This window comes from Rhinatrema bivittatum, chromosome 12, assembly GCF_901001135.1.
Source record: "Rhinatrema bivittatum chromosome 12, aRhiBiv1.1, whole genome shotgun sequence".
Classification (NCBI taxonomy): domain Eukaryota; kingdom Metazoa; phylum Chordata; class Amphibia; order Gymnophiona; family Rhinatrematidae; genus Rhinatrema; species Rhinatrema bivittatum.
Genome location: NC_042626.1, coordinates 22,985,573 through 23,006,773, shown reverse-complemented (window position 1 = coordinate 23,006,773; position 21,201 = coordinate 22,985,573). Strand labels below are relative to the sequence as shown.

The following is a 21,201-nucleotide window of genomic DNA, read 5'->3' as shown; positions in this document are numbered from 1 at the left end:
TCTTTACCCATAAATGTCTGCCTCTGTATACCACCTCTTTAACCAATCCCTATCGTCTACTCTTTGATTTACAATTATGAATGTCACTTTGTAAACCGCTGTGATCTATAAATGGAACGCCGGTATATAAAATGTCTAAATAAATAAATAAAATAATACGCAAGGAAACAGATTTGGACATCATCAGTGTACAAATTGTTATTAGGAGATATGGGACCTGCTAACAGGTTTAGGTAAATATTAAACGGAATAGAGGGCAAGTGGATTCCTGAGGGACTCCATGTAATAGAGGCCATGCATTTGAAAAACAGTCACCCATCACCACCTGCGCTGCATTCTCTCTGTTAAACAAAAAAAAAAACAAAAACAGTTTACCGTCACCTTGCCTAAAAGCAAGCTGGACGAACTATCCAATAGAAGGTTGTGGTCAGCAGCTTGAAAAGTGGCAGACAAATCTAATAAAACTGGATCTAAGTCTTTCTTGTCGAAGATCATACACTAACGTTACCCCCACAGTCTATGCACTATGTCCCCTGTTAAAACCTGATTGAAAAAGATCTAAAAAGTCCAGTTCTTTCAAGAGTCTTGTAGTTGACTAGCTGCCACCTGCTCAATCACTTTACCTAAGAATATTATATTTGCCACTGGTCTAAAACTTTCACAATTATTGGGATTGAGAAATATTTTTTTTTAAATTGGGTGATCACAACATTCCTTAAAAGAAACCTGCATAACACCCTTGACCGGCAAAGCATTCACCATGTGTGAACCGCGATAAAGTAAACCCTCACTCGGATTCACTAACCAGGATGGATGTGGGTCGTGAATCTGTTCCCAAACCAGCAACTGAAAAGGTCTCCACCCGGTCGAGTGAGATCACCAAGAGGCTCAACCTCCATCATTCTCCGGGGCATTATGAATTTGATTGATCTTTCTGGGGGGGGGAAGCAACAATTTTTTCACCATCTAATTCCGATGTGGCCTTTCCCATTACACGGCAACAAAGCTTCTTCCTGATGGCCACATGGCTTTCAGAAAAGGTGTCAGAACTTGATAATAGCCTGAAAGCTGAGATAGGGATTAAGGTTAGTCAGTTGTAGGGATTTTACAAGGAAAGGTAGATATTAAATGTTTTCCTATATGTAATTTTATAGGAGTTTAATTGTTTTTTGTTTGTTTTTTTGTTAATTTTTTTTTGTTTTTGATAAATTGCTTCAAGCTGCTCTGGTCAGAGGTGATATAGAAATGTAAATAAATATATATTCATAACGCACATAGCTACACAAGCAGATGCACACGTGCCTGTACACACATGCAGATGCACAGAGCGCAGCTGGATCCCACGATAGCGCCACCATGAATTTCATTAGGCACGCATGAGAGAAGAGTTATGGGGAGGCTCGCATTTAAACAGATTTTCTGATACAGGAGGATGGAAACAGGAAATCCTGGTTTATCGAACAAACTATGAGAAGAGAAAGGACAGATGGAAGTCTTCTCTCCAACGGGAGGCTGCCTGTCTCCTCGCCCCTCTACTAACTGCTTCTCTGCCCACAGCACATGTGGCTTACACTGGCAAACAATGGCGACTGCACGTCAGGAGAGAGGATTTTTTGGCAGCATTCAGTTGCAGGCAGCTTTCAGGAAGTGTCCGACAGTGAGCGCGCCAACTGCATACGGCTATCTGATTACCCATGACCAAAAATCAGCTTCCCCCCAATCTCTTCCCATTCCCTGCAGTGCAGCTGACACCTGCATCTGATCTCTCCCCTCTCCATGCAGTGCAGCCAGCATCTGTCATTCCATCTCTCCCCTTTCCTTGCAGTGCAGTCGACACCTGCCCTTCCATCTCTCCCCTTTCCTTGCAGTGCAGTCGACACCTGCCCTTCCATCTCTCCCCTTTCCTTACAGTGCAGTCAACACCTGCCCTTCATCTCTCCCCTTTCCTTGCAGTGCAGTCGACACCTGCCCTCCCATCTTTCCCCTTTCCTTGCAGTGTAGTTGTCACTGTCTCCCATCTCTCCCCTTTCCTTGCAGTGCAGTCGACACCTGCCCTCCCATCTCTCCCCTTTCCTTGCAGTGCAGCTGTCATTGTCTCCCATCTCTCCCCTTTCCTTGCAGTACAGCTGTCACTGTCTCCTATCTCACCCCTTTCCTTGCAGTGCAGCTGTCACTTCCCTCCCATCTTTCTCCTTTCCTTGTAGTGTAATTGTCACCTGTCCTCCCATCTCTCCCCCTTCCTTGTAGTACAGCTGTCACTGTCTATCTCTCCCCTTTCCTTGCAGTACAGCTGTCACTGTCTCCTATCTCTCCCCTTTCCTTGCAGCACAGCTGTCACTGTCTATCTCTCCCCTTTCCTTGCAGTGCAGCTGTCACTGTCTCCTATCTCTCCCCTTTCCTTCCAGTACAGCTGTCACTATCTCTCCCCCTTTCTTTGCAGTGCAGCTGTCACTGTCTCCTATCTCTCCCCTTTCCTTCCAGTACAGCTGTCACTATCTCTCCCCCTTTCTTTGCAGTGCAGCTGTCACTGTCTCCTATCTCTCCCCTTTCCTTGCAGCACAGCTGTCACTTCCCTCCCATCTTTCTCCTTTCCTTGTAGTGTAATTGTCACCTGTCCTCCCATCTCTCCCCTTTCCTTGCAGTGCAACTGTCACCTGCCCTCCCATCTCTCCCCCTTCCTTGTAGTACAGCTGTCACTGTCTCCTATCTCTCCCCTTTCCTTGCAGTACAGCTGTCACTGTCTCCTATCTCTCCCCTTTCCTTGCAGTACAGCTGTCACTGTCTCCTATCTCTCCCCTTTCCTTGCAGCACAGCTGTCACTGTCTATCTCTCCCCTTTCCTTGCAGTACAGCTGTCACTGTCTCCTATCTCTCCCCTTTCCTTGCAGTACAGCTGTCACTGTCTCCTATCTCTCCCCTTTCCTTGCAGCACAGCTGTCACTGTCTATCTCTCCCCTTTCCTTGCAGTGCAGCTGTCACTGTCTCCTATCTCTCCCCTTTCCTTGCAGCACAGCTGTCACTGTCTATCTCTCCCCTTTCCTTGCAGTGCAGCTGTCACTGTCTCCTATCTCTCCCCTTTCCTTCCAGTACAGCTGTCACTATCTCTCCCCCTTTCTTTGCAGTGCAGCTGTCACTGTCTCCTATCTCTCCCCTTTCCTTGCAGCACAGCTGTCACTGTCTCCTATCTCTCCCCTTTCCTTGCAGCACAGCTGTCACTGTCTCCTATCTCTCCCCTTTCCTTGCAGTGCAGCTGTCACTGTCTCCTATCTCTCCCCTTTCCTTGCAGTGCAGCTGTCACTGTCTCCTTTCTCTCCCCTTTCCTTGCAGCACAGCTGTCACTGTCTCCTATCTCTCCCCTTTCCTTGCAGCACAGCTGTCACTTTCTCCTATCTCTCCCCTTTCCTTGCAGTGCAGCTGTCACTGTCTCCCATCTCTCCCCTTTCCTTGCAGTGCAGCTGTCACTGTCTCCTATCTCTCCCCTTTCCTTACAGTGCAGCTGTCACTGTCTCCTTTCTCTCCCCTTTCCTTGCAGTGCAGCTGCCACTGTCTCCTATCTCTCCCCTTTCCTTGCAGTGCAGCTGTCACTGACTCCTATCTCTCCCCTTTCCTTGCAGTGCAGCTGTCACTGTCTCCTATCTCTCTCCCTTTCCTTGCAGTGCAGCTCTCCCCTGCCTCCGATCTTTCCCTTTCCTTGCAGTGCAGTTCTCCCCATTCCCTGCAGTGCAGCTGTCACCTGCCTCCGATCTTTCCCTTTCCTTGCAGTGTAGCTGTCACCTGCCTCCGATCTTTCCCTTTCCTTGCAGTGTAGCTGTCACCTGCCTCCGATCTTTCCCTTTCCTTGCAGTGTAGCTGTCACCTGCCTCCGATCTTTCCCTTTCCTTGCAGTGTAGCTGTCACCTGCCTCCGATCTTTCCCTTTCCTTGCAGTGCAGCTGTCACCTGCCTCCGATCTTTCCCTTTCCTTGCAGTGCAGCTGTCACCTGCCTCCGATCTTTCCCTTTCCTTGCAGTGTAGCTGTCACCTGCCTCCGATCTTTCCCTTTCCTTGCAGTGCAGCTGTCACCTGCCTCCGATCTTTCCCTTTCCTTGCAGTGCAGCTGTCACCTGCCTCCGATCTTTCCCTTTCCTTGCAGTGTAGCTGTCACCTGCCTCCGATCTTTCCCTTTCCTTGCAGTGTAGCTGTCACCTGCCTCCGATCTTTCCCTTTCCTTGCAGTGCAGCTGTCACCTGCCTCTGATCTTTCCCTTTCCTTGCAGTGTAGCTGTCACCTGCCTCTGATCTTTCCCTTTCCTTGCAGTGTAGCTGTCACCTGCCTCCGATCTTTCCCTTTCCTTGCAGTGCAGCTGTCACCTGCCTCTGATCTTTCCCTTTCCTTGCAGTGTGGCTTAAACTTTGCATCCCTCACATTCCATCTCTCCTCTTTCCCTGCAGCATGCAGTGAGAACAGCTGACACCTGCCGCCCCCCCCCCCCCATCACCCCATCTTTCCCCTTTTCCTGTAATCATAGCCAGCTCTAGGCTAAGCGGCGCCCTGTGTGAAAACTGAAATTGCCCCCCCCCCCCCCCAATGAAAAAATGCTTCCTCATGTCACCACCTGCAGCTTTGCTTTAACTTCCATCTTCCTATCCTTGCCTGCGCCGCTCACCTGTCCTGGCTCATATCTTCAGTGTCTGCACTGGTCCAGCCCCGCTGACAGGAGAGCAGCACTAAAGGCCCAGCACTTCTAAACATTGCTTCCTTCTCTCTGCTGCACGGCTCAAGCAGTTATACCCCTCAGGACAGCAGGCGCTGGTGGCAGGAAGCAGCATTTAGAAATGCCAGGCCCCCAGCGCTGGTCTCTTGCTGGTGGAGGAAGCCGTGGCACTTAGCAGCAATTCTTTGCCTCATGAGCCCTACCAGAAAAGGGCTCAACAGCTGCATCAGAAGGAAGCACTGATGCCCCCCCTTAGTGCTTGGCACCCTGTCTTCATCACAGCCGACACCTCCGCCCTCCATGTCTCCCCTTTCCCTGCAGTGCAGCTGACATCTCCACTGCCAGTGCCTTCCTTCCCTTGCTTTAAGCTTCTACCTCATCTTTGCTGCAGCATCACAGCTGTAAGCTCTTTGTGGTACTGCACCTGTTCTCTCTTATGCTATAAGAGATGTCATGTGATGTGCAGCTCTCTGCTCCAAACTTGGGGCTGCCAACCATCTCTTATTCTAAGGGATGCTTATTTTAAATGCATTTTTATTCAGCATAGAAGCTGTCCCTAATGTTTCAGTCACAAGATGGTGATGGTTATGCTAACTACAATTTCATTCAGGGTGTTTTGCAGTCTTGGTTTATCCACATTAAACCTTCACTAGGACTTTTTTTTTTCTATTGGGACCCTGCCTTTTTTTTCCAAAAACTGTGCTCCTTTTTCTTTTAAAGCTCATTTCCCACTCTTCCTCTAATTTCTTTTTCCTTTGTTATTTTTGCTTCATGTGTACATCTTTATCATACAGCTCCCTCTCCACACCTCTCACTCTCTCCTAGACTCACCCTCACCTGCCACTTCCATCTCTCCTCACTTCTTCTTGCCTTTTCCTCCACCATAATCCCTTCTCTTCTCACAATCTTTCCCTTGGTTTACCTCTCCTATCAGCCCCCTTCCTCTTTACCCAGACAACTCCTTTCCAAGTCATCTTCACTTCTCTCTTCACCTAACCAATAGCCAATAACCAATCACTTCTCTCTTCACCTAACCAATCACCCCTGCTCCTCTTCATATCACTGCCCATGTCCTCTCTCCCAGCTTGTATCCCCTTTCCCCAACTACTTTCGCCTTCTCATAGTCCATGTCAACTTTCTCAGCCTTCTCTGGCCTCACAGACTGTCTGCCCTTCTCTCCCAGTCCCACTTCTCCTCACCTCCTCCTCTTTCCAGCCAGAATTCTTTCAGTTCTTCTCTCAGTCCCCCCATAGCCGTATTCTCTCTCCCAGCCAGTATCCACGTTTAAACCATTTTCCACCAATTCTCTCAGTCCCTCTCTCAACCTCTTCTACAGCTCCTCTGACACTTTTCTCCTTTCTAATCCCTCTGTCTGCAGCCCTCCCCATCTCTACTACGTTTCAGGAAGCCTATCTGTCCTAAACTGCTGCAGCACTCTGGTCCCCCTGTGGTCAATTAGTCAGAGATTCCACAGCCGGCCAGTAGGGTTGCAGGGGGAAGTAGGAGAAAGGCTGGCAGACAGACACCTCTTGCCTCACCTCCCCTGAAACCTATTGGTCAAACATTCCACAACCAGCCAATGGGCTGTAGGGGGAGACTAAGATATCTGAATATAATCTGCTTTGAAATTCCTGAAAAAGCAGAATTTAAATCAAATAAATAATAACAGAAGCACTTCCTTACTGGGCTGCAGGAAACAATATTGGGGATGCTGAACCACTCATAGTATCCACAGAGCTGGCCCCCTATGCCTACATCTAAGAAAAGCAGGAACTACAAGACCACAGATGTAATGGCACAAACTTCAACTGTACATCCTCTGGAGACAGGGAAATACCTAGAGTATCTGAATGTAATCAGTTTTGAAGTGCCTGAAAAGCAGAATGCAAATCAAATAAAAGAAATAAAATGCTTACTGTACTTGAATGTATCTTGCCTTGAGCTACCCATGCAAAGGCATGTGATAAATATATAAAATAAAGGGGCAAAACCAGGCTGGTTCAGATTGTCCCTTATGACACACAGAGCCATCTGAGAATGCACAGGATAAAAGGGCATGCAATGTTCAGCCTGTTGAGGGATCCAATTGGCTAAACACATACGACATCAGCCAATCAGAGGGACTCAACCACAAGCAGATGACATCACAGGACAGGGCAGAATAGGACAGAGTACAGCAGGGCAGGAGGACTGGAGGATGGGGAAGGGACAGGAAGAGATGCCTAATCAGCCTCTCACTAGAGGAGATGGAAGGTCAGTGTTACGGGTCAAAGAGGGTCTGACAAAGAGGCAGGCAGGCTGAGCATTCTTCTCAGGCCCCCCCCCCACACCCCCACCCCACATAAAGGGTTCAGCACCGAGTCTCTCTGGGTCTTAGCTGCAGGACAAGACTTTTGGTAGATCCGCTTCTGCAGTGCCATCAAAGAACGAGCAACAACTAAAGACCCCAAGGTGGCCCAAGCCTCTAGTCTGGCAGAGAATTACAAGAGAGGATGAGCAAAGGTTACCCAAATGGGAAGAGGGAGACCCATCCCAAAGCCAGTCCTGTTAACAAGACCATTCCTTACCAGGGTCATTATGTCTGAGAAGGTGGGAGAGAAAAAGGAGAGAGTGGGAAAGGGGAAAGAGAACTTCCTGAATCTGAGAGAAAGCGAGAGAGGTGGATTTCGTGCAGGTCAGAGATGCAGAACACCGGCCCAGTCTAACTGTATTCATGAAGAGAAACTGGTTCTCATTGCTCATGAGTGACCCACATCACCTAATTAATATTCTGCATACTTTATGTTTCAGGGCGGATTAAAACCATTTGGGCAGAAATGTCAGCAGCCTAGCTCGTGGGATCCTGTAACGCAATGTCTTTCCAACCATCCTGGCAACATCGGATGCAATGAACTCAACAGATCCCAATCAACAGAAAGGTGAGTGAATCCCAAAGTAAGGGAAAAAGGATTACGAAGCAGTGTGGAAAGGGAAACTTAAGAGCTGGGTGTCCCTAACCCAAAAACTCCAAAGTGAGACAGCGTTTCATCTCGTTAATGCATGGAAAAGCCACCCAGAACATCCAGGCCCAATCATGCAGCCAGGCCATAGGCCTTACGTGGTGTGAGCACCCATCTGGTCTGCCATAGACTGTCTGTGTGACCTTGAACTGGTCACTTTATTTCCCTGTGCCTTGGATCTAATCCCCGGCTCTGCCACTAACTCCACACATCCTTGGACGGGTCGTTTTACCTTCCTCAGCCTGAGATCTAAGTCCATTTGCCTACAGTTGGCTTTACCAGTCAGAGCACTCTTAAAAGTGAAATTATTAACCCTTTATGCAAGGACTCAGTTGCTGCTCTTCAGGATTTTACTTTTACCAGTTTTAGTGTAAAGCAGTAGATTGTGACATCATCGGCCATTATTCAAGTTTCTCGGCTGCCATTGGTTACAGCACAGCCTGATATGCAGATGAGCTCTTTATGATGCATTGCCACATGTCTGTGGTACAGATGTGGTGTGAAAAGTTTCCATAATTATGCTGCATGTGGTACCAAAATAGCCGGAATATTACTCCCAAAAATACAGAGGGGAGCAGCATGCAAATATATGCAGAGTCCTGAACAATTTCCTAGGAATCTGTGAAATGTGACATACACAAGACAGAGAAATGCAAAAAGGAGACAGAAATTAAAAGAAAAACAGATGAGGAAAGGAAAAAAAAAAAAGACAAGGCGACAGATCCCTGGTTTTAAAGCCTGCAGGTAAATTATAAAGCAGGTTACTGAGGTGGAAAGGAAGCCACAGAGAGACAGGGTAGAATATGTAGAAACCATCTGTGGCTTTAAGAAACATTTATTTTATGATAACCTCCAAACGTATTCTCACACAGAAAAACTGAAATAAAATCAAGAATAGAAAAATAAATTGTGGTGCAATAACAAAGAGGAGCACAGGGATTATGTTATTATTGCTGATTCAGTGTTTGGATCTTGTACTTTTCCCACTCTGGGTGAAAAGGAAGGTTTACACCTGCAGAGCAAGTAGAGTACTGAAGAGATCCCAAGAGTCCCTGCCAGGGTCTCAGGGCTAGAGAGCCGGGCCAACGGCCCCAGCTAGTTGAACACTATGCTAAGGATGCTATAACCAACCACAAAGGTCCTGATGGCAACACCAATGTCCAGAGTGTAAAAATCCCTTTGTTATATCCACACACAGTCCCATTCTCTGTCCGTAGTCCCTGTTCCCTATCCAGCCATCGCAGAAATTTAAGCGCAGAGCATTGACAGAAACTCTTTCAGATATGCTTGCCAATATTCCAAGGCTATTCCCCTCCTATTGCGATCTGAGAATCGTGTACAGTGACTTCTGCGACCAAAGAGAGCCCCCGCGTCCTATCACCAACAGCGGCCAATCTGGGTCACCTCGAAGTGCCCCTGGATGTAACACCTGGTGGAGCTCCACACCTGATGGCTCGTGGACCGTTCTTCCAGAAACGTATCCGATAGGAAAGTAATACACAGCATATGAATCCTCCCTCAAATGTTGGATATGCTATTACATAATAAGTTACACACGTCAAAAATTATTTCCCAGTGTCACAAAAATCCTGCTCGCATCTATTACTAAAGCTCGTTGTGCAGTCTGACATTCTGCATGGCTACCAGTGCCCAAAGTCAGAAAGCTTTTTTTTTTTTTTTTACCTCCACAAAATAAAGTGGGAAGTACCTGATCTGTGAACTTTGTTCTTCTCTCTTTACTTCCAAGTGCCTTTAGTTCTACAGACAGAGCCAGACATGAAAATGTAACTAAAAATGCCAGCTCCCATCTCCTCAGGATATCCTGTGGCCTCCTCATAGGAGAGCTGGTGCCGGGGAAGCCAAGGGCCAAGAAATATAGGATTTGATCTTGGACTTAAGGAAGCCATTACATCCACTTTATGGAGCTCATATGCGTGCTGGAACACACAATGCACAACGATGGAGACAGGGATCTGAACAGAAAGGCAGGATGAAAGCATCCTATTGTGAGGAGGACTGTGTGCTGGTAAGAAGGAATTTCGAAAAGTCCAAGGAATAACACTGGACTGGATGGATGATTTTTTTGGGGCAGGTCAGGCTGAAAAAAAAAGATGGCCATTTATTTATTGCCAAAATGAGGGACTGTCTTTCCAAATGCAAGATGCCATTCGGGGTGAGCTCTGATGAGAAAAATGCAAGTCAGAGTACTCTCTAGATTGTGCATCCACTTAATTTGCCACATGGGACAATTCATGGTTAGGAAAGAGAACACTCTACCCAGATAAGGAGCCATCAGCCTTATACCACCCCCTGATGCTCGTCTATTACTACCACCACCACCACTACTACTACTACTTAACAAGTACTTAAGTGCTGTAGATCTGTACAGCTGTGTGCACAGGAGAGAGTTCCTGCTTCAGGGAGCTTACAATTTTTAGTAATTAATTATTACAGTAAAAACACATTTAACCTGAGAAAGTCAAAATCTGGAAGCGTCAGGAGTTTTGGATTTAAAAGCAAACTCAAATAGGACTTGAATATGGCCAGACAGGGAGGTAAGGTAGACTAAATCAGAAAAGCTATTGCAGGCATGTAGTGCCACCAGAGAAAATGCACAGAGCCTGGAATTAGCAGTGGAGAGGAAGGAGACAGATAGAAGCAGCTTGGCCAAAGAGAAGTCACAAGAAGGGACATAGAGGAAGATAAGAGAGGAGAGGCAGCATGGGGATGCAGAGTGAGGTTGCTTGTGGGTAAGCACAAGTATGAACTGAATGCGGAAGTAGATTGGGAGCCCGTGTAGACTTGTGCTAAGAAGGCTCCTGAAGTTGTAATGATCCTGGGAGGAAGTTAAGTCCGAGAGCTGACTTTTGAACAGATCAGAAGAGAAAGACTGCTCAGTAGCAGACCTGTGAGGAGGTGGCTGCAGTAGTCCGTTGGGAAAGGAGAGAGCATGGATTAGGATAAGGGTTTCAGTAGTGCGTTTAGCAAAGTTTTGGATATACACAGGAGGAGGAGAGGGGGAGGATGATGGTGCTAATCACTGAGATAGAAAAATGTGGAGAGGGGAAGCAAGTTTGGGAGGAAAGAAGTAGTTCAGTTTTGGCCAGGTTAAGTTCAAGGTGTGATATCCAAGCAACTATCAGGCCGATACAATAAAATTGCGGGAGAGCAGGCAAGCGCCCGCTATATTAGGTTTGGGGGGGTTGGATGCGCATTTTGAACGCGCTATTACCCCTTACTGAATAAGGGGTAAAGCTAGCGCATCCAATCGCGGGTTAACAGTGCGCTCCGCTGGAGCGCACTGTACTGTATCGGCCTGTATGTCAGATAAACAAGCTGAGACTTGAGACTGGACTGTGAAAGTTCTCCTACAGGGAGGTCTTGGAGTCATCGTCAAAAAGATGGCATTGAAGGCCAGAGAAGGCAATCAGGGCACCAAGAGAAGGGAGAAAAGAAGAGGGGTGCAAAACAGAGCCTTGGGGTATGACTGACAAACACCTCATGAGGAGGCACTGAAGACATCAGTCTGTTCTCAGAGGTAGCAGAGTCCTCCTCCTGTGATGGGATACAAGGATAACTGGTGTGTATGAATCTCCTCATATTGTTGAAAAGGATTGGTGCTAGCACATTGCCCTGTAGGAAGCTGCTTCACTCTCATCTCTATTGTTTCTTGCATTTCTGTTCTCCAGAAGAGATCAGGTGAGCTGGACTAGGTGGTAGCAGTGGATCGGACCATAAAAATGTCACATTTGGTGGTTGACCATGTCCTATCCCACAGATTTAACTGGTACTGTGTTCCTAGACAAATCTAGAGAAAAAATTAGTTAATGCAGTAAAGGAAGGTGACAAGACGTTTTCAGGTATATCAGTGAAGCAGGAGGAAGGGCATGAGTCAGACTATAAGACAGAAGAGAAAAGGAGGAATGTGTGGAGAGCAACAAAAGAAACACAAATACTGGGGGAGCGTTGGGAAGGAGAGAGAGACGTCCCCAATTGCCCGTGACACCTGTGGTACCTGTGCCTTGCCTGGAGCCTCGGAGGAACGCCGACGAACCCGAGAGAGAGAGAGGCGGGACTGTGACATCATCACCCAGCGCCTGCTGCATAAAATCAAACAGCAAGCGGCGCACTACCGCTGCTGGCGTGCTACCTAAGCCGCGCGCTCCGTAAGGGGCGCGTGGCTTTGTCCGGCTTAGTCCGGAGAAGGACGGGAAGGCAGGACCACAAGTCATTTGAGGTAAGAAATTGGTGAAGTTTTACTATCTACTCATTCCCAGGCTACATGGGGAGGAAGAGAAAAGTAAAAAGCTTCCCAATCTCACCTATACCATCGAGGGGCCCAATGGACAATCACGTTTTTAGACGGATTGGATCACCAAATGAGGACATTATAGGGGACCAGTTTTCGGCCTCCTTTAGTCCTGGTGAAGGACCATCGCTTCCTCCACAACCACAGACACCATTATCTAAGGACCTTTTGACTCTAGAAGCAGAAACCTCTCCAAAAGAGGGAGTAGGTTCTGCCTCGGGAGAAATTAAGATAGCTAATGTTTCATTAGATCTGAGTTCAGGGCAAGTTACGGAGGAATCCGATAGGCCAAAACAATGGCCTGGTGATCCCCCTGATAACATTTCCCTGAAGGATATTTGGAATTTGATGTCTGTTCTTAATAATAATGTCTCTCAAATGAAAGAGTCTTTGACTGCCATAGTAAATACAAATACAGTAAAAATAGAGGAACATACAAAGGAGGTAACCAGCTTAAAAGAAGATGTGGGGAAAATAACAAATAAGATCAGATTACTAGAAAATATTGAATCTGCCCATATTAAGGATAGTTTATCTATCCATAGAGATAGAAAATATGGAGAATATAATTAGGTATAAAAATTTACGATTAATTAATTTTCCCTTAACAAGACTCTTGTCACCCTGGGAAATGTTTAAAAAATATTTGAAGGAGGTTTTACTCTATGAAGATAAAGAAATCCCTGTGGTGTCAAAAATTTTCTATTTTTCAAGTAAAACTGGGGAAAAAGTAGAAGAGAATGTAGAAACTTCAAGCATTGGAGTTTCGACTTTTCTTGAAGAATCAACAGATATAATCCACAAGAGGGCTACCTTATTTGTCTCTATGCAATTAGAGGCAGACAAGGACAAGGTGTTTAAGGATTTCCTAAAGCACAAAGATCTCAATTTTTGTGGCCAGAAAATCTTAATGTTCCCTGATGTCTCGCGGGCTACGCAGGCAAAAAGGAAACACTTTCTCTCCCTGAAGGTGAAATTACTTGCCTTAGGAGCAAGTTTCTTTTTGAAATATCCTAGTATATGTTTAGTAACCTATCAGGGTAAGAAATATAGCTTTTCTGATCCCTTACATTTAGAGACATTTATATCAGATAAAGATGTAGTAGGGAGAAATAGCGAAGATCAATAAAAAACCAATTAGTCTCTCTCTCCTTTAGTAAACTTTGAAGTTGTTTTGTGTTAGTTTGATATTGGAATAGTCCCCCCCATATTATGGATTTAGTAATGAAGATGGAAATTATTATTGTAAAAAATTGGTTATTTTGTGATGAGATGTACATCTGTCTTACTTCTTTGATTTTGTTTAAAGATTTTAAATGAAAATTGAATAAAGTATAAATAAAAAAAAAAAAAGAAACACAAATACTGAACAATATCTTGTTGGGTGTTCACTAGTGTTCTTGTTGGTGTGTCATGTTTATACAGTATTATTGAACTGTGATATTTTTGTATTTTGTAAGCCACTCTGGGCATTGTTTTCTCTGGATTAGCAGGTAATAAATGCACTGAATATAGAAAGAAGGGATGGGGAAAAAAAAGAGTGCAGATGGACGGCAGAAGAGCATGCTGGCCTGGTAGGGCCTTGCCAGGCCACTAGAGGTAAAGATGCAGAGATGGGAGGAAACTTTGTGGGGAGAGGGGCTAGGTGAGAAAAGAGAGGAGTAGAAAAAAGCAAAAACAAAAAACAAAACCACCCTAAAAAAACAAAACCACCACTCCTCTCTCCACAAACAGCAAGTAAAACAGTAGAATAAAAAGCAAGAAAAAATGAGCAAAATTGTAACAAAAATGAAATCATATTTTCCCTGACTCTAAAAATGTAGGCTGGTGTCGAGCGTTCCTAAAGATATTTCTACTCCTGGTGTTAAGCAACAAGAGGAAAGTAGTGAATGGAGTGCATTCCAAGGGTATGGGGTAGAGTGCCTGAGAGATCAGCCCTGGGGCTGATTCTGTTCAATATTTCCAGAAGTGATTTTGAAGAGAGGTTAATAGAAGTGGTTGGTCTGTTTGCAGATGACATTAAGATAGGGTGGACATGCCAGATGGTGTTGAACAGAGGAGGAATAAATTATATAAAAGTCTGAGGAGTGGTCAAGACTTTGTATATATTTTTTTTACATTACATCTTAGTTACCAAAGTCAAACATCTGGGTGCAGAGAAAGCCATGAAAGCAGTGTGTGAGGTACTGATGTGTGCCAACCAGGAGAAAGCGCTCAAAGTTGCAAAAACAGTGGTGACGAGGCAGTGGCCAGGGCCAGAGCCAGAGGAATGCTAGGGTGCATAAGGAAAGACACAGCCAGCAGAAAAAAAAATAGAAGGCAATAATGTGACTGGAATATTGTGTTCAGTTCTGGAGGCTGCACCTCTGAAAGGATACGGACAGAGAAGAGATGGTCCAGAGAAGGCTGACCAGAACCCTATGAAGTGAGATATAATGACCTAAATTTGTATACCCTAGAGAAAAAGAAAAATGTGTGTGGAGATGGGGAATATGATAGAGACATTCAAATACCTTATAACTATAAATATAACGCACATGGAGGAATTTTCTGTAGAAAGGAAAGCCTAGAGCAAGGGGAACATAATACAAGATTGCAAGGGATTAGACTCAGGAGTAACACTAGGAATTATTTCTTCAAAGAAATAATAAAAACATCCTAGGGGAGGTGATGGGGGAAAATGTGTTGTCAGAATTCAAGAAGGCATGGAACAAGTGCAAAGGGGTCTAACTGTGAGTTGCTGAAGATAAAGCAGGGGTTAGGTGAGTTCTGTGGTACTAAAGCAGAAACAGCAAATGGGAAGAGCCTAGATGAGCTTCTATGGTCTTTATCATCATATTCTCTGTTCCATGTTCTGTGAACACTGAGGCTTATAACGTGATCTCTGTTTAACATGTGGTGCTAGCGGCTACAATGTTTCATGGCTGAGCTAGTTATTCAGTTGTGCTACCTGATATAAAACAGGTTTTTAAATCTTTTTTTCTGTTTTCCCACAGATACACTACAAGAAGGTTAGCTTATAATTGATGTGCAGCCTTTGGGCACGTGGACACAACTGAAATCAACAATGGGCCTGCAGGACCCCCCAATGTCACCTTCAGGCATGAAGCCCCATCTAATGCTGGTCTGGGAAGTAAACTCCCCTCTGAAGCCAATCTCAGGTGCACGGCCCCATTTGATGCTAGCTTTGGGCGTATGGCCCCAACCTAAGCCTGCCTCCGACAAAGAGGAGCCAATTAAGTCAGCATTGGACAAGCAGCCCGAAGATCAGCCAGCCATGGGCTCAAAAAACCATCTGATCCCACCCATAGACTCCCAGCCCTCTCTAATCCCAGGCTTGGGTATACAGCACTATGTGTCACCATCCATAGACTTGCGGCCTCCTCTGATTCCAGCCATAGGCACACAGGCCCCTCTGATGTCAACCACAGAGGTAAAGCCCCACATGATGCCACCTGTGGACACCCAGTCCCATCAGATAATGGGCTGCGGCTCACGGCCTCATCTGTTGACGCCCATGGACACTCGGCCCACTCCAAAGTGTACTTCGAATAGTCAGCCTCCTTTAATTCCAGCCTTGGCCAAGGGTCCCACTCTGACGGCAGCCCTGGGCATGAGACCCCATCTGATGCCCTTGGACAAGAAGCCCAAGCTAATGCCAGGCTTGGGCCCACGATCCTATCCAATTCCAGGCCTGGGCTTGCGGCCACATCTGTTGCCAGCCTTTAAACCGCAAGATGACCTTTTTATGCCACATCGGGGCACAGAGGAACCACCGGAGCCAGCCCTTACTAAATCGGCTCCACCAATAATCATTACAATGCAGTGCTGTTTTACCCAAATCAGCTGCGATATGGAACTGTGACCTCCAAGACCTGCGGTTTCCACCTGTGCTGAAGCTTCTTTCCCTTCACCATTTGATGCTTGCTTGCTGCTTTCATGGACTGTAAAGTCTCTTTCCTGTCTGTCCCTATCAGTTTCCATAAAATAAAGAAGAGATAAAAATGCTCAGCCAAGTCTAAAAGTCCAAGGAAGCTCTGTGGAGTGCAAAGTTTCCCAGCTGCTTTCCAGGTCCCAAATGATTGTTCTTTTTTTTTTCTTTTTCCTTGCATGTAAAATTGTTGCTGTCATTCTTACGTTTGCAAAAGACGCAAAGCATTCTTCCATAATGTTTTATTTATTTATTAATCCAAAACAAGCTTTACTATAAGATTGATTTTTTATTTTATTTTATTTTTTTTAACGAACTGGTATGATTTAGATGTGCTTTAATTTTGTTCCACTGCAGGACATCTAAATCTGATACCAGTTCATTAAAATATTGATTTGGATCAATTTTCAGCATCTTTTTGGTTTGGTTTGGTTTCTAGTTTGACTGAGGTGCGCTGGCTTACCATATTTTTTCTAAATGTGTTAATTAAAAGATTTGCAGGCCGCACTATCCCTTGTTCTAGGCAGCCAACATAAAAGGCATAATAATAAACATTTAAACAATATACAGACAGGCCTGCAGGATATTATACACCATGGGCCTCTGCTGCAGTACTCAGTTGGCAAAGGGTGCCAAGTTGGGGGAGGCAAGATGCCACACTGCGAGGCTGCGAGCACGCAAACCCCAAGCGGGAAGGGGGAAGCCAAATGCAATCTTTATTCAAGGCAACGTTTTGTCCAGGGGCTGCCTTGGCTGGCAGAGAATACTTGGCCTTTTTCGGCAGGGCCTCCCCTTTTTGAAGTTGGTCCAAATGGAGAAATCACTTACCTGGTAATTTCATTTTCCTTAGTGTAGACAGATGGACTCAGGACCAGTGGGCTATGTGCCGTCTCCCATCTGCTAGCAGAGAAGCACATAACCCACTGGTCCTGAGTCCATCTGGCTACACGCTAGGAAATCACGACATTATGGGCTAAGCAAGGACATGGGGAGCACAGAACTGTGAAAGCCAACGGCCTACTTTTCAGTCTCTTGTCCATACTCATGTTGTCACTTAACCTCCCTGTTCTCAGACTGAGATTATAGAGTGGTAGCTGTTTTGTGAACAGTATAAATGATTATTAGAAATTCTGAGAGAAGGGAAGGAAGGTTTGGGTAGACCATGGATTCCAAACTTTCACCCCAAAATGTCTTGCACTAGAGTATACTGATTGAAGATGGCACGGAAAGAGCTTAGGAGCAGAGAAGGCAGTCTATTGGTACTGCTGGTATCAAGATTATCATTTCTTCATGGAAAATGTATACAATATAATTCTCGCTCACCAACAGTCACAGTGCAACAAACAGGACACCTTGTGGGCTATTCAATATTGCCCCCAAAGGGATTTACTGAAGAGCACAGTCAGTGGCTGAGCTATGACTGGAACCCAAGACTTCCACAAACTTCATGCTGAATTTGAACTCTTAGATCTCCACCCCTCGTCAAAAGAAGGAAAACAATTGTTAACCGTAGCAGAAGCACCATGGAATGAAGAGAAGCATTCACAAGGCGCATACACTGGGCATGGATGAGACAGGAACGTGCCATCACGTGTCACTCAGGTCCCGATGGGAAATTTTAGGCCGATCCTGATGCATCGTAGACTCTGCAGTGCTGCTTTAAAAACAGAGGGACTGCAAACCCCACAATACACTGGGATGCAAATTCTGAAACCAGGACAGACTGGATGTCTGCTACCAGGAAATGGGTCACTGGGCAGCTCTGTGGCGACCCTGATGCAGAAGAAGCAGGGCCCAGAGGGCCTGGAACTCAGTACCTAAGGCCCATTTCTTCTTGGAATGCAAACAGGCGCAACCATCCCTGTGCTCCCGAAGCAGAAATAATAAATTTCTCCAGCTCAGCATAGGCACCGTGCACCTGAGGCCTGAAATTGCCAATATGTTTGAAGAGCTTCAGGGCTGCTGGGCAGGGTTGCAGCGGCACACTTCATTCAACCCTCTCGTGATTGCAGTCAGCCCAGCAGATGCTTAAGAGGCAAACATGCAAAACATTTTCAATCCAGGTTTCTGCACTTGCATGGAACACCATCTTAATTCCTAGACTAGCTTGGATACCAGCCGGCTGTACAGGAAGCTTAAGAGCCATCCAATGAACATAGAAAAGAGGCTTCTGCTATCTGTTTTCTCTGTCAAACACGCACTTCTCACCTGGCTCTGTTTACAGCATGGACAACTTTCCTAAGAGATCTGTGTAAGATCTCAGCTCTCGGAGACAAGGCAGAGAGTCTTATCTGCAGGGACACAAGGTCCACGGAAATAGATGCATGGCCCAGTGTGCTGCCTGGGTAAGAATCTGGAGTGTTCTTTGAAAAGCTGCTGGATTTAGGACAATGATTCTCAAGCCAGTCTTTGAGGCATATCTTGATCAATCTGGTTTTCTGGGTATCCATAATGAATACCATAAAATGTAGTTTACAAATTCACTGTATGCAAACGTACTTCATGCATATTCATTGTGGAGACCATGCAAATCAGACTGACCAAGGTGTGCCTCAAGGACTGGTTTGGGAACCACTGGTTTTATGTAATCATCTGGCTCCAGGGGGTGGGGAGGATCAATTCTAATTTTTCTCCCCTTCACGGTTCAAAGTATTGAGTTTTAAGTAGCTAAGTCTTACTGACTTCATATTTATATCCTAGCACGCTATACTGATTATAACTTAAAAATTGCTATGCTGGGTCAGACCAATGATTCATCAAGCCCAGCATCCTGTCTCCCAAGTGACATGGACTGGCCACTGTTGAATTACCTAGCAGATCTTAGAGAGATCCATTCACGCCCAGATGTTAAAAGGTGAGGATCTCCATATCTGCCTGGCTAATAAATGTTAATGGACCTGTCCTCCAGAAACTTGCCCAAACCATTTTTAAAGCCAGTTACACCATTGACCTTGATCACATCTGGCAACAAATCTTAGAGTTTAATTATGCATTGACTGAAAAAGAAACCCACGTTCTTAGATGTGTTCTAAGCCTGCTACTTGATTGTTTCATGGACCATCCCCTAGTCCTGGTGCTGTTGGGACGGGTTAAATGACTGTTGTGTGAAACAAGTTATAAACCTCTATCATACCCCCTCCAGGCTGAAGGCCCCTGACCTGTTTAGCCTTTCCTCAATTATCATTGTTGTTGCTTTTCGAGTTCCGCTCTGTCTTTTTTTGAGATGGAGTGACCAGAACTGCATACAGTACTCACAGTCTGGTTGCACCACACATCTATTCAGAGACAGTATGGGATTCCCAGTTTTAGTCTTTCTGAATAATTCTTAACATTCTGTTTGCTTGTTGGGCTGCTGCCACACACTGACCTGAGCATTTCAATGCGTTGTCTACAGTGGTTCCAAGCTCTTTTTTCTGAGTGGAAACTCCTAATGTGGAACTCAGCATTGCGTACATATAGGGGGAGATAATCAGGAATGCATAGTTATGTTTACCTGTGAAGTTTGGAGCCACAATCAAAGCTAAACTACACCAACAGTTTTGTTCAATTATTGTTTAACAAAAAAATTACCTGCAGAGATTTGTGCCTGCTTTCTCTGTGGCCATTTTTTTTTTTTTTTAGAACGAAATAATGCAAGCAGTTTCTTATAATCAAAACGGGGTGCACTGTTCCATTCTCACCCTCCCCTTGCCCCCAGAATGCCTCAGCAAAATGCGGATACAAAAGTATGCACGTTGTTGAAAAATGCACTTACTTTTACCCACTTACAGGGTGGACAATGATCAAAGAGCCCACGTCTGCGAGAAACAATATTTTACCTGTGGAATGGCCTTGGACTACTGCCCTCTAGTTGGGATTATCTCCCCCCCCATGTACATCCACAATGAATGTCATCTGCATTTACATGCTGGGTCCCTCAAGATCCTCCTGCAAGTCCTCACAGTCTGCTTGTGCTTTAACTATTTTGAATAATTTTGAGTCTTCTTCAGATTTGATTTCCTCACTTGGTTCCCTTTTCAAGATCACAAATATGTTGAACACCACTGGTCCTAGTCCAGACTTCTTGGGCATTTCTCTCCAGCGGGAAAACAGTCCTATGTTTTGTTTTGCCTCCTCAAAGTTGGGTAATACCTAGCATTCCACGAAAGCCTCTTCTGCCAGGAGTGCAGATGAGCACCCTCAGCTTTGGGGGTATCTGCTTGAAGGATTCAGAAGGCTCCTGGTTTTGTCCCAGGTCATCTGCTGGCATTAACGAATGGTGGGTATCAGGTTTCTAGGCTGGCCTGTACCTCAAATCTACTTAAACATTTCTCCTTGTTTGACAGCTTCTGTACATTTAGCCATGAAAAGCACAGCACACAACTACAAAGACAAAAGTTGCTTGAACTCATCACAGCATAGAACCTCCTTAAATTCTAATCCCATCTCAGCCACAGGCTCTGTGATCCAGGATAGGTCACCATATGTGGGAAATAATATGCACATGTGAAATGCACCATGTAGAACAGGGGTGGATGACTCCAGTCCTTGAGAACCACAAACTGATCGACTTTTTCAAGATAACCACACTGAATATTCATGAGATAATTTAGTATGCACCTCCTCCACTACCTACAAAGGCATCTCATCCATATTCACTGTGATATCCTGAAAACCCAACTTGCGGCATTCGAGGACTGAGTTGCCTACCCCTGCAATAGATGTATGGGGGTGGTACCAGTGCTAGACGGAGGAAGGGAGAGACCATCAGCAAGGAGTTACTTGCTGCAGCAGGAAGGTTCAATAATGCACCAGAGCAGCTTATCTGAAAGGAAAGTCAACCTGCAAAAGAACCGTGCAGGACTTGGAAAACAGGACGATAGGGCAAGGTCCCTGACCGCAGCCCAGATCTCTAGTCCCCAGGAAGCATTCCCTTTCTACAGCACAGTACCAATGTCTGAATAGCACTGTACGGACGTCTTTCCTGTCCTCGCACTGATGACAGCAATATCTTCTCCCATCCTCCTGCACTCATCAAACACACACACACACACACACACACTTCCTCATCCAATTACATCAACAGGCACACAGAATCCACTCACATACAGCTAAATACACCCACACTCTCATCTGTACACGAACAGTCACCAGCACATGGCCTGTACCTCCAGCGCACGGCATTGCCAGGACCACCTGCTATAATCCCTACAATACCGGTGCACAAGTTGCCATACAACAGAAGTCTTCAAACACAAAAGCCCAGATTCATTTGCATAGAGATTTTCACAA

At 45.6% G+C, this 21,201-nt stretch overlaps 1 protein-coding gene and 1 long non-coding RNA gene across 2 annotated transcripts in view; one reads left to right on the top strand and one right to left on the bottom strand.

Moving 5' to 3' along the window:
• The window catches only part of DSCAML1 (DS cell adhesion molecule like 1), a 233,064-nt gene that overhangs the window by 100,175 nt on the left and 111,688 nt on the right, over positions 1–21,201 (bottom strand).
• On the top strand, positions 6,855–16,010 carry LOC115074139. The gene is made up of 3 exons (XR_003852189.1): positions 6,855–6,944; positions 7,482–7,609; positions 14,996–16,010. It is a non-coding gene; the product is annotated as an uncharacterized LOC115074139 (long non-coding RNA).